Genomic DNA, 11,494 nt, shown 5'->3' with positions numbered 1-11,494 from the left:
CTTTGTCAATATCCCTTACTGTGTTGCTTTTTATTTATCTAAAATGGTAGAGGGAATGCAGGACGGGAGTATAATAGGAGGAGGTATTTTTGTTACTCTCATTGGAGAGTATTTAGGTGTTGATGGGAACTAAGGGGGTCCATTACAGATTTGTAGAGAACAGGTTGAGCCCTTAGGATTGAAAGTTTATGTGGGTGCTAAGGTATTGAAAAGTAGACGTAACCAGGCAGTACCCTATGAGGGATCTCATCCTCAGGTAGAGAGAGGCTCAGACGAGGAAATGGAGGAGGCGGAAGACATTAGGGATGTCTTTCGAGATGCTATTCTTGACGTCCACGTTCGTATAGATGAGGAAGCAATGACGAACGCGGCAAGACATAGTATGTATGAGCAGTGGAACTCCGAGCGAGTATACGAGGATTATAGGCGACGCCAACACGATAGCTGGTTAGTTCATCAGCACCAAATCATGAGCCAGCTATCATATCAGGTACCAAATAACTATGTACCTACGCGACCTGCTCATTTTCCGCCACATAGCCCCGATATCCGACCACCCTTTAACCGGTATGACTATAACCAAGCCTATCAGAACACCTATAACCTACAATGGAACCCACCCGATGAGATGAACTAGAACCCCTATCCAGACTGATTTAGTTCTATTTGGTTATTTTTATGATTTTTACGTTTTTATCTTTTGAGTTTTTCATGTTTAAACTTATGTTATTGGATATATTTGTGTAATTTTTATTATTTTATTATTATTGTGTACTAATATTTCATATTTAGAATTTGAAAGTGGGATATTAAGTCCCATTTCAAATTGCCATGCATGATTATATTTGTATGTATGTATATTGTCGATTGTACAAAACAGGGTAAAACAACGCATTTTCAAAGACTGGCATTAAGTTCAGCAAAAGCTACTAATTTTGACGACAAGATGACAAATAAATGTGATGTAACAACAGACGAAATGAACAAATGATATGCACCATTTATCATTCAGCAAACAAACGCCAATATGTTTGGAAACTTTGGTAAAATTTAATCATTTCTACGCTAATCACCCTCAATAATTTAAATTGTACTGATTTCTTGCAAATGAGGGCATTGCAAGATCTTAAGTGTGGGAAGGGGTTAAATTCTTTCGGATATTTAAAATTTTTATCTTTATACACTTGGTTACCATTAAAAATACTAGTAACGTAGTAGTTGTATTAGAATCTAGTGCTCTCTGATAATAAAGAACAACCCTAGTCTTATATACTGACTACCCAATTCTAGTAAAATTTTTCAAAATTTCAATTAAATGAACTCAAAATCATGTTTATACATATTTATGAACGATAAAACTAGGTGTTAACACCGAAATTATTGTTACCTTGGAAAGGACATAAATTGAGAAACAAACCAAAATGTTAAAATTCATTTAAAATGGAATAGAGAACAATAAAAAGGGAAATAAAAGCCAAGTGTGAGAAAAATTACCAAGTTATCTTAAACATATGTCACATATTTCTGTAACAAATAACTGAAAATACTTTTGCTTTGGACTAAACTAAACTATTTTACCCGATGAAAGAAAAGAAGAGATGGATCTACACGATGAATCAATTCCATCATTAAAAGGAAGTAAAGTCTTCCGAAAAAGAAACGCGCTTCTTGAGTTAGGTCATGAAGTTGTCGTCCAGACCAGCTGTAGGTTGACGAAAAACCTAGAAAAGTCATCACTAATATCAGCAGGAAATCCACGGACCTCAGAATCAAACAGGGTCGCCAAGTGGTCAGATTTATCCTAACCATGAGAAGGATTTATCTCGTAAAATGGGGGGGCACCGTGCAAATTAGCTGGATAAGACTAATGAATCAGATCCCCAGAAAGGATAATCTCCTTAAAGATTAAAAATCAGCTTTTAAGCCTGATATTACTCAATCCTAGAGATTGACCTTAATGATTGAGAATTCAAACTCATGGAATTCAATGATATCTAAACTCGAGCTTGAACGAGAAAATATTTTGATCAAAATTACAAACCGATTTGTTTTCTGAAAACCCTATTTTTAATGCGTTCATTACCATTGAACATAAAATCCTAGGAATTCACTTGGAATTCATTAGGTCACCTGAACTAAATCGGGTGTCAACCGTAAGAACGGTGGTTGTATAGCATGGTCGAAGACATGACCTTGTACCAGCCCGAAAAATCATAAGGGTGAGCTTTACTATTGCTCCTACCAAGGATAGTAATTGCGTCCGACACATTATAGACCATAATTAAAAGCATGTCAGGGGACATTGCCTTAACAGTTGCTTGTTCAACGCTTTCCTTTACAACCGGACGGTAGTTTATCGAAAGGTAATATACGGGACAAGTAAACTGGACGTGTTGCTTTTCTAACAAGGTTAGCAAGTGGGTGACACAAAACCGCAAGTTTTGAGCTAAAATTTTCAAATCTGAAACCCACCAAGCCCATAAAAATATTTTGCAAACACCGGTGAAGGGTTATTCCGGAAAACTTATCTAGGGTAAAAACTAGATTTAATTTTCAAAAGATCAAATGTTTTTATAAAGATCCAATTTCCTTAATGGATCTAAATTTTTATATAGTCATATGGGACTGTAAACCACATCGTTACTACCATTGTTTATACCGCCGTATAGAAATCACTGATGTACAAAGTGTGAAGAATAAAGATTGTATTTCAAGACTATATTGCTTGAGGACAAGCAACGCTCAAGTGTGGGAATATTTGATAATGCTAAAAACGAATATATAATTCATAGCATTATTCCTCAAGAAAGACAAGCTTTTAGTTGCAATTGTTCTATTTACAAGTAATATTCGTTTAAATAATAAAAGGTGAAGACAAAAGACAGATTCGACGAATTGAAGACGCAAACGACCAAAAAGCTCAAAAGTACAAAATACAATCAACGAGGTTCCAATTATTGATAAGAAACGTCTCAAAATTACAAGAGTACAAGATTCAAAAAAAAGTACAAGATATTAAATTGTACGCAAGGACGTTCGAAAATCCGGAACCGGGACCAGAGTCAACTCTCAACGCTCGACGCAACAGACTAAAAATTACAAGTCAACTATGCACATAAATATAATATAATATTTAAATAATTCTTATAATTATTTAATATATTATATTTATTTATAAAACCGTCGGCAGAAGAAAACAACCAAATGTGAGCCTCCCCAGCTGGCCATGCGATCGCATGGCCTTGAAGAGCAAAGCTCATGCGATCGCATGAGCTCCTTTTTCAGTTCACAGGCCTATAAATTCGCAGTTTGGTGAACGTAAAATCCATCCTATCTCTCTATCTTACAAACGTAATATATATATATATATATATATATATATATATATATATATATATATATATATATATATATATATATATATATATATATATATATATATATATATTATAATTTTAATTTTAATTCTAATAATAAGGGTATGTTAGCGAATGCTGTAAGGGTGTAAGTCGAAATTCTGTCCGTGTAACGCTACGCTATTTTTAATCATTGTAAGTTATGTTCAACCTTTTTAATTTAATGTCCCGTAGCTAAGTTATTATTATGCTTATTTAATCCGAAGTAATCATGATGTTGGGCTAATTACTAAAATTGGGTAATTGGGCTTTGTACCATAATTGGGGTTTGGATAAAAGAACGACACTTGTGGAAATTAGACTATGGGCTATTAATGAGATTTATATTTGTTTAACTAAATGATAGTTTGTTAATGTCAATATAAAGATTTACAATTGGGCGTCCCTATAAATAACCATTTACACTCGATCGGACACGATGGGCAGGGTATTTATATGTACGAATAATCGTTCATTTAACCGGACACGGGAATGGATTAATAGCCACTAGAATAATTAAAACAGGGGTGAAATTATGTACAAGGACACTTGGTATAATTGATAACAAAATATTAAAACCTTGGGTTACACTCAGTCGACATCCTGGTGTAATTATTAAACAAAGTATTAAAATCTTGTTACAGTTTAAGTCCCCAATTAGTTGGAATATTTAACTTCGGGTATAAGGATAATTTGATGAGGACACTCGCACTTTATATTTATGACTGATGGACTGTTATGGACAAAAACCAGACGGACATATTAAATAATCCAGGATAAAGGACAATTAACCCATGGGCATAAAACTAAAATCAATACGTCAAACATCATGATTACGGAAGTTTAAATAAGCATAATTCTTTTATTTCATATTTAATTTCCTTTATTTTATATTTAATTGCACTTCTAATTATCGCATTTTTATTTTATCGCACTTTTATTATTCGCAATTTCATTATCGTTATTTACTTTACGCTTTAATTTAAGTCTTGTATTTATTTTTAATATTTTACATTTGGTTTTAACTGCGACTAAAGTTTTAAAATCGACAAACCGGTTATTAAACGGTAAAAACCCCCCTTTATAATAATAATATTACTTATATATATATTTGTATTTTTATAAAAGTAAACTAATATAGCGTTAAGCTTTGTTTAAAGATTTTCCCTGTGGAACGAACCGGACTTACTAAAAACTACACTACTGTACGATTAGGTACACTGCCTATAAGTGTTGTAGCAAGGTTTAAGTATATCCATTCTATAAATAAATAAATATCTTGTGTAAAATTGTATCGTATTTAATAGTATTTCCTTGTAAAATTTAATAGTATTTTATATACACCTCGCAAAACATCAACTATCCTTTGTAGGAGCAATAGTAAAGATCACCCTATAGTTTTTCAGTCTGGCACAAGGTCCTGTCTTCGACCATGCTATGCAACCACCGTTCTTACGGTTGACACCCGATTTGGTTCAGGTGATCTAATGAATTCCGCTGAATTCTTAGGATTTTACGTTCAATGGTAATGAACGCATTGAAAATGGGTTTTCAGAAAATAAATCGATTTGTAATTTGATCAAAATATTTTCTCATTCAAGCTCGAGTTTAGATATCATTGAATTCCATGAGTTTGAATTCTCAATCTTTAAGTTCAATCTCAAGGATTGAGTAATATCAGGCTTAAAAGCTGATTTTTGATCTTTAAGGAGATTATCTTTTCTAGGAATCTGATTCATTAGTCTTATCAAGCTAATTTGCATGGTGCCCCCCATTGTACAAGACAGATCCTCTCATGGTTAGGATAAGTCTGACCACATGGCGACCCTGTTTGATGCTGAGGTCAGTGGATTTCCTGCTGATTTTAAAGATGACTTTTCTAGATTTTACGTCAACCTACAGCTGGTCTGGACGATAACTTCCTGACCTAAATCAAGAAGCGCGTGTCTTTTTCTCTGAAGACTTTACTTCCTTTTAAATTCCATTTATATTACAATAAACTGGGTAAAACTGATTAATATCGTCCAAAACAAAAGTATCTTCAATTATTTGTACAAAAATATGTGATATATGTTTTAAATAACTTGGTAAATTTTTCCCACACTTGGCTTTTATTTTTCTTTCTTTGCCTTTTTATTCTCTTCTATTCCATTTTAAATGAATTCAAGCGTTTTGGGTTGTTTCTCAATTTATGTCCTTTCCGAGGTAATAATAAGTTAGGTGTTAACACCTTGTTTTATCGTTCATAAATATGTATAAACATGATTTTGAGTTCATTTAGTTAAAAAAAAATTTAAAAATTTTACTAGAAGTGGGTAGTCAGTATATAAGACTAGGGCTGTTCTTTATTATCAGAGAGCACTAGATTCTAATACAACTACTGCTTTACTAGTAAAGTTTAACAGTGGCTATTAAACCAAGTGTATAAGTCAAATTTTTAAAACCGAAAGAATTTAATCCCTTCCCACACTTAAGATCTTGTAATGCCCTCATTTGCAAGAAATCAGTAACAATTTAAATTATTGAGGGTAATTAGCGTAGAAAAATGATTAAAATTTACCAAAGTTCCAAAATATATTGTTCTTTGTTTAAATGATAAATGGCGCACATCATTTGTTCATTCCTGCAGTTGTTATTTCACATATATTTTGCATATTGTCGTCAAAATTAGTTGTTTTTGCTGAACTTAATGTCAGTCTTTGAAAATGCGCTATTTTACCCTGTTGTGTACATGAGATAAAATACATACAATACAAATATAAACATGCATGGTATTTTGAAATGGGACTTAATATCCCACTTTCAAATTACAAAAAAAATGAAATATTAGTACACAATAATAAAAATGTTAAACATTACATAAAAGTATCACATAAAAGTATCAAAATGTTAAATGTTTAACATAAATAGATAAAAATAATAAAAGATAAGAAATCACCAATGGAACACTATCAATTTAGATATGGATTCCAGTTCATATCATTGCTCGGGTTCCATGGTTGGTGATAGGTGTCCTGATAGGCTTGATTGGGGTCGTACAGGTTAAAGGGCGGTCGTATATCAGGCTGATATGGTGGATAAAAAGCAGGCCGAGTCAGGATGTAGTTATGTGGTACCTGATATGATAGCTGGCTCATGATTTGGTGCTGATGAACTTGCCAGCTATCGTGTTGGCGTCGCCTGGATTGCTCATACTCATCTGCGGCTCTCCACTGCTCATACTGATGATGCCTAGCCTGGTTATTCTTTTCCACCTCATCTACATGATGGAAGACATCAGTATAACTATCCTAATGACATCCCTAATGTCACCTGCTTCCTCCATCTCCTCATCCGAACCCCTCTCTACCTGTGGATGGGTGCCCTAATAGTGGCCAACGCAATAAGGAATGTTAACAAAGCTCCTCTGGTCTCGAATACACTTAAGGTAAAATAAATCGTTTAAGGTCATTTTCTCCTTGTTTCTACCCCGTTGTGTAATCGAGTTCGCTAGGAATATATGTATTACCCGGAGCTGTGCTCTATCAATATCTAAGTAGGAGTGTCTTCCACCCCGCGTTAATTCCCTAAATCTTGACATACGCCTCCAAATGGCATTAGCGTCAAAATTCCTATCTACTCTTTCACCTTCAGCAATTAAACTATTGCAATCAGGTGTAATAATCTCAGCGGGGGTGTAGATTAATAAAGCTCTAACCATGTCCAACATGGACATTCTGTACATTGTACCTCCTAAAAGAAATCTAATAAAACTTTTATCTCCTAACATAGTAACCTGATTATTTAACTCTATAGTGCTAAGCAATTCCACACACCATTCTCTATATATAATTCTACGCGTAGTAAATAAGCAGATCCAATCGTTAAATGTAGAATTACCATACCTCTGAACTAGTAAATCCCTAACCGGTTCGGCTAGGTTAACCGCTTCCAAAGGCTCCCAATCGATTACCCGAGGCATTTCAATATTTTTATGGTAAAGAATGTGCATGGTCTTTTGAAATTTCAGGTATTCTGTCCAACAACGATCGAATCTTAGGTTGGGATGTAACTGTTGGTCATCGATAAGTGGGTGCATAATCCACGGGTGAGGCTGAAATTGACAATAATGAGTGTAAAACAGTGGTTCCGGCTCATGATATAGCATGTGTTGATCATAATGTTGTTGTTGTTCAGGATGTGGTTCCGATTGTGGTTCTTGATCAGGTTCTTGTTTAGGTTGTCTAGACGATGATGCACCGTCCGTATCTGTATTTCTCTGCAAACCACATGAAACATAAAATTTGTGCATCCAAATATGCATTAGTGTTAGCAAAATGTAACAAACCAACCTAATATACAATCGAACACGTGTAATAAATTTTTTTTTATTTCAGAAGAGTGCGCCACGCGCACCACCTAAGGATGCGCGGCGCGCACAGGCGCAAATTCAGTTCTGTCCGGTTTTTGTCAATTTTCAATTAAAGATCTCCCACTTCCCGACATATTTAGACGAAACGCTTTCCACAACATATTATAATGGTTAAAACTCACACGATTCAATAATAAAATGCGTTTTACAAAACGGGGCCCATATCGGCCGTTTTACGAGTTTCATACAAAAGTTCGAGTTCGACCACACTAGTTTAAATTCCAAATGACACTATGAGCATGGTGTTTGGGGTTAAACTACCCAAATCTCGGTCAAACTCTAAAAGCTATCACATCCCAAAAGAGTCCCCTAAACAACAAGCGGGATCTCTAATCCAATCGAAGGCCCTTACCCTCGTCAACGCCGAAGCCTATAAAAAAGATAAACAACGAGAGGGTAAGCAAGGCTTAGTGAATGCAATAATTATACCCATATATATATATATATATATATAATATACCTACTTGCAATCACTTACACATTTACCGCATACACGCTAGCAATACAATTAGCATACCATCACAAGTACAAAGCTAATAATCTCCAACAAATCGCTACGAGCGTAATCAATAACATATAATCGATATAATATAATATGCCACAAAACAAATACACAACCATGGTTAACCATGCTCGCGTCAAGGTGCTACCGGCTCTTTGGTTCACACCATACGCATTTGTCATGATGCTACCGGCTCTTTGGTTCACATCACAACTCGAGTCATACTCACGCTAGAGTGCTACCGGCTCTTTGGTTCACACTCTAACAACGCTAAGGTGCTACCGGCTCTTTGGTTCACACCCTAACAAATCGTGCTATAGCACTACCGGCTCTTTGGTTCACACTATAATACACGTACTATGACGCTACCGGCTCTTTGGTTCACATCATAGCACGCCCGCACATACTATGGCACTACCGGCTCTTTGGTTCATACCATAGCATACAAATAAATACATTACATACATATGCATATAATCATTCCACTCACCTTTAATGATTTGGTGACGATTTTATACTTCTGCAAGCTTCAAAGCAAAGTACCTAATATAATAAGTACTTCAATCAACCCACATAACTAGTTGGACTAAATACTAACAATTTCACTTATGTGCATTTAATGACTTAAATGCATTAAATGCCCCTTTTTCACCCAAACCGCCCTTTAAGGGTCAAGACCATCATTAATCACTTAAAAGCTAGTGATTAAGGTCCAACAACACTAACCATTACATAATTAGGGTATTTCATACCCATATTTCCCAACTAGGTGAATCATTAGCTCTTTGACTAATTTAAAGTCAACACACCCATTTCGGGTCATCCACTAACCCATCTAACACCCATTTACTAATTAACTAGATGTGCTAGTGATTAACTAACCAATTTGGACTCATAAACATCAATTAACACTTCGAAACCCTAGGTTAGTTACCATTGAGTCTTCATGACTCCATCTTACCTAAAACACCCAAAATCATTAAATATGGGTTTCATGTTCATCACTATCACAAACCCTAATCCTTACACAAAATTAAAGTAAGGAAATTAAAGTTAGAACATACCACAACAACCAAAATGTAACTAGAGAAGAGATGAACAACTTTATAACTCGAGCTAAGACTCAAAACTAGCTCCTTCTTCCTTTGCTTGAGCTTTCTCACACAAGAATCTCACACTCTCTCTCTCTAAAATTAAAGTGAAGAAGATAAGGTTGCTGAAAATGGAGTGAATGATACTCCACAAACTGACCTACTGGACTTTAACTCGTCCATAGGTGAAATTACCAAAATACCCATCAAAATATCTGAATAAAAGAGCTGAATCCGGCTACAGTAGAAAGTGCACCACGCGCACTCTTAGGTGTGCACTGAGCGCACTAAGCCCAGCTCAGCTTCTGACTTCTGTTCAACTGCACAATAAATCCCACACTTTATGTACTCAATTTACACTGCTGTACAATGAAGATTAGGGTCTTACAACTCTCCCCCACTTGAATCGAAGTGCGTCCTCGCGATCCAAGCCGCATGACAAGAGGGAAGATAAACTAACACAAACTCTTCGGGCTCCCAAGTAAACTCGGAACCTTTACTACGACGCCATTGAACTTTAAAAGTTCTCACATCTTTGTTTCTCAACCTTTTGACCTTCTCATTGAGTATGGCAATCGGCTCCTCAATATACTCTAACTTATTGTTTAGCTCAATCTCATCTAACGGTACCCAAGATGAATCATCCGCAAGAAACTTGCGGAGATGGGAAACATGAAATGTATTATGGATCCCCGCAAGCTCTTCGGGTAATTCCAAACGATACGCGACTTCACCAACACGAGCTAAAACCTTAAATGGCCCAATAAACCGAGGAGCTAACTTTCTCCGTTTTCGAAACCGAATAACACCTTTCCAAGGCGAAACCTTAAGCATCACCATGTCACCTTCTTGAAATTCGATCATTCGTCTACGCTTATCGGCATACGACTTTTGTCTATCTTGAGCCTTTTTCAAATGATCCCGAATCATATCAATCTTGCTATTCGTTTCTAAGACCAAATCGGTACTCCCAATTTCTTTTTGACCAATCTCACCCCAACAAATCGGAGTTCGACATCTTCGTCCATAAAGCATCTCATAAGGTGGCATCCCGATACTAGTATGATAACTATTATTGTACGAGAATGCCACCAAATGTAAGTGCTCATCCCAACTACCACCGAAATCAATAATACACGCCCGTAACATATCCTTCAAAGTTTGATTCGTACGTTCGGTTTGACCGTCCGTTTGAGGATGGTACGCCGTGCTCAATTTTAATTGTGTACCCATATCTTCATGAAACTTTTCCCAAAACCGAGATGTGAAACGGGTATCTCGATCCGAAATAATAGATATAGGAACCCCATGTCGAGCGACTACCTCCTTGATAAACAATTTAGCCAAGGTCTCCAACGATATCGCTTCCCGAATGGGAAGAAACAAAGCACTTTTAGTCATTCGGTCAACTATCACCCAAATTGAATCAAATTGGGTTCTCGTCGTCTTTGGTAACTTTGTGATAAAATCCATGGTAATGTGCTCCCATTTCCACTTCGGGATTTCTAACGGTTGTAATTTACCATACGGCTTTTGGTGTTCGACTTTAACTTGCAAGCACGTGACACATTGCTCAACATACTTAACAACATCACGTTTCATGCCCGGCCACCAATACTCCTTCTTTAAATCAAGATACATTTTTGTTGCGCCCGAATGAATGGAATACTTTGACTTATGTGCTTCATCAAGTAGCACTCGTCGATAATCCCCCATCTTAGGCACCCACACTCTTCTTTGAAAAGACAACAAACCACGTGAACCCATAGTAATGAATTCCGATTGCCCCATAATTCGTTCCGCATGCTTGTTGTGAACGTAAGCTTCAATTTGAATCACACCAAGTTTTTCAAGAAAATCGTTAGTAATAATCATACGTAACAATCCTAATCGTAACGTCGGGTGGTGACTCTTTTGACTTAATGCATCCGCGACCACATTCGCCTTACCCGGATGATAAAGTATTTCACAATCATAATCTTTCACCACATCCATCCATCTACGTTGACGACAATTCAAATCTCTCTGATCAAAAAGATGTTTCAAACTCTTGTGATCCGAATAAATCGTACACTTGACACCATACAAGTAATGG

The sequence above is a fragment of the Rutidosis leptorrhynchoides genome, chromosome 3 (genome assembly GCF_046630445.1).
Source record: "Rutidosis leptorrhynchoides isolate AG116_Rl617_1_P2 chromosome 3, CSIRO_AGI_Rlap_v1, whole genome shotgun sequence".
In the NCBI taxonomy this organism is placed as follows: domain Eukaryota; kingdom Viridiplantae; phylum Streptophyta; class Magnoliopsida; order Asterales; family Asteraceae; genus Rutidosis; species Rutidosis leptorrhynchoides.
This window is presented reverse-complemented; position numbering follows the sequence as displayed.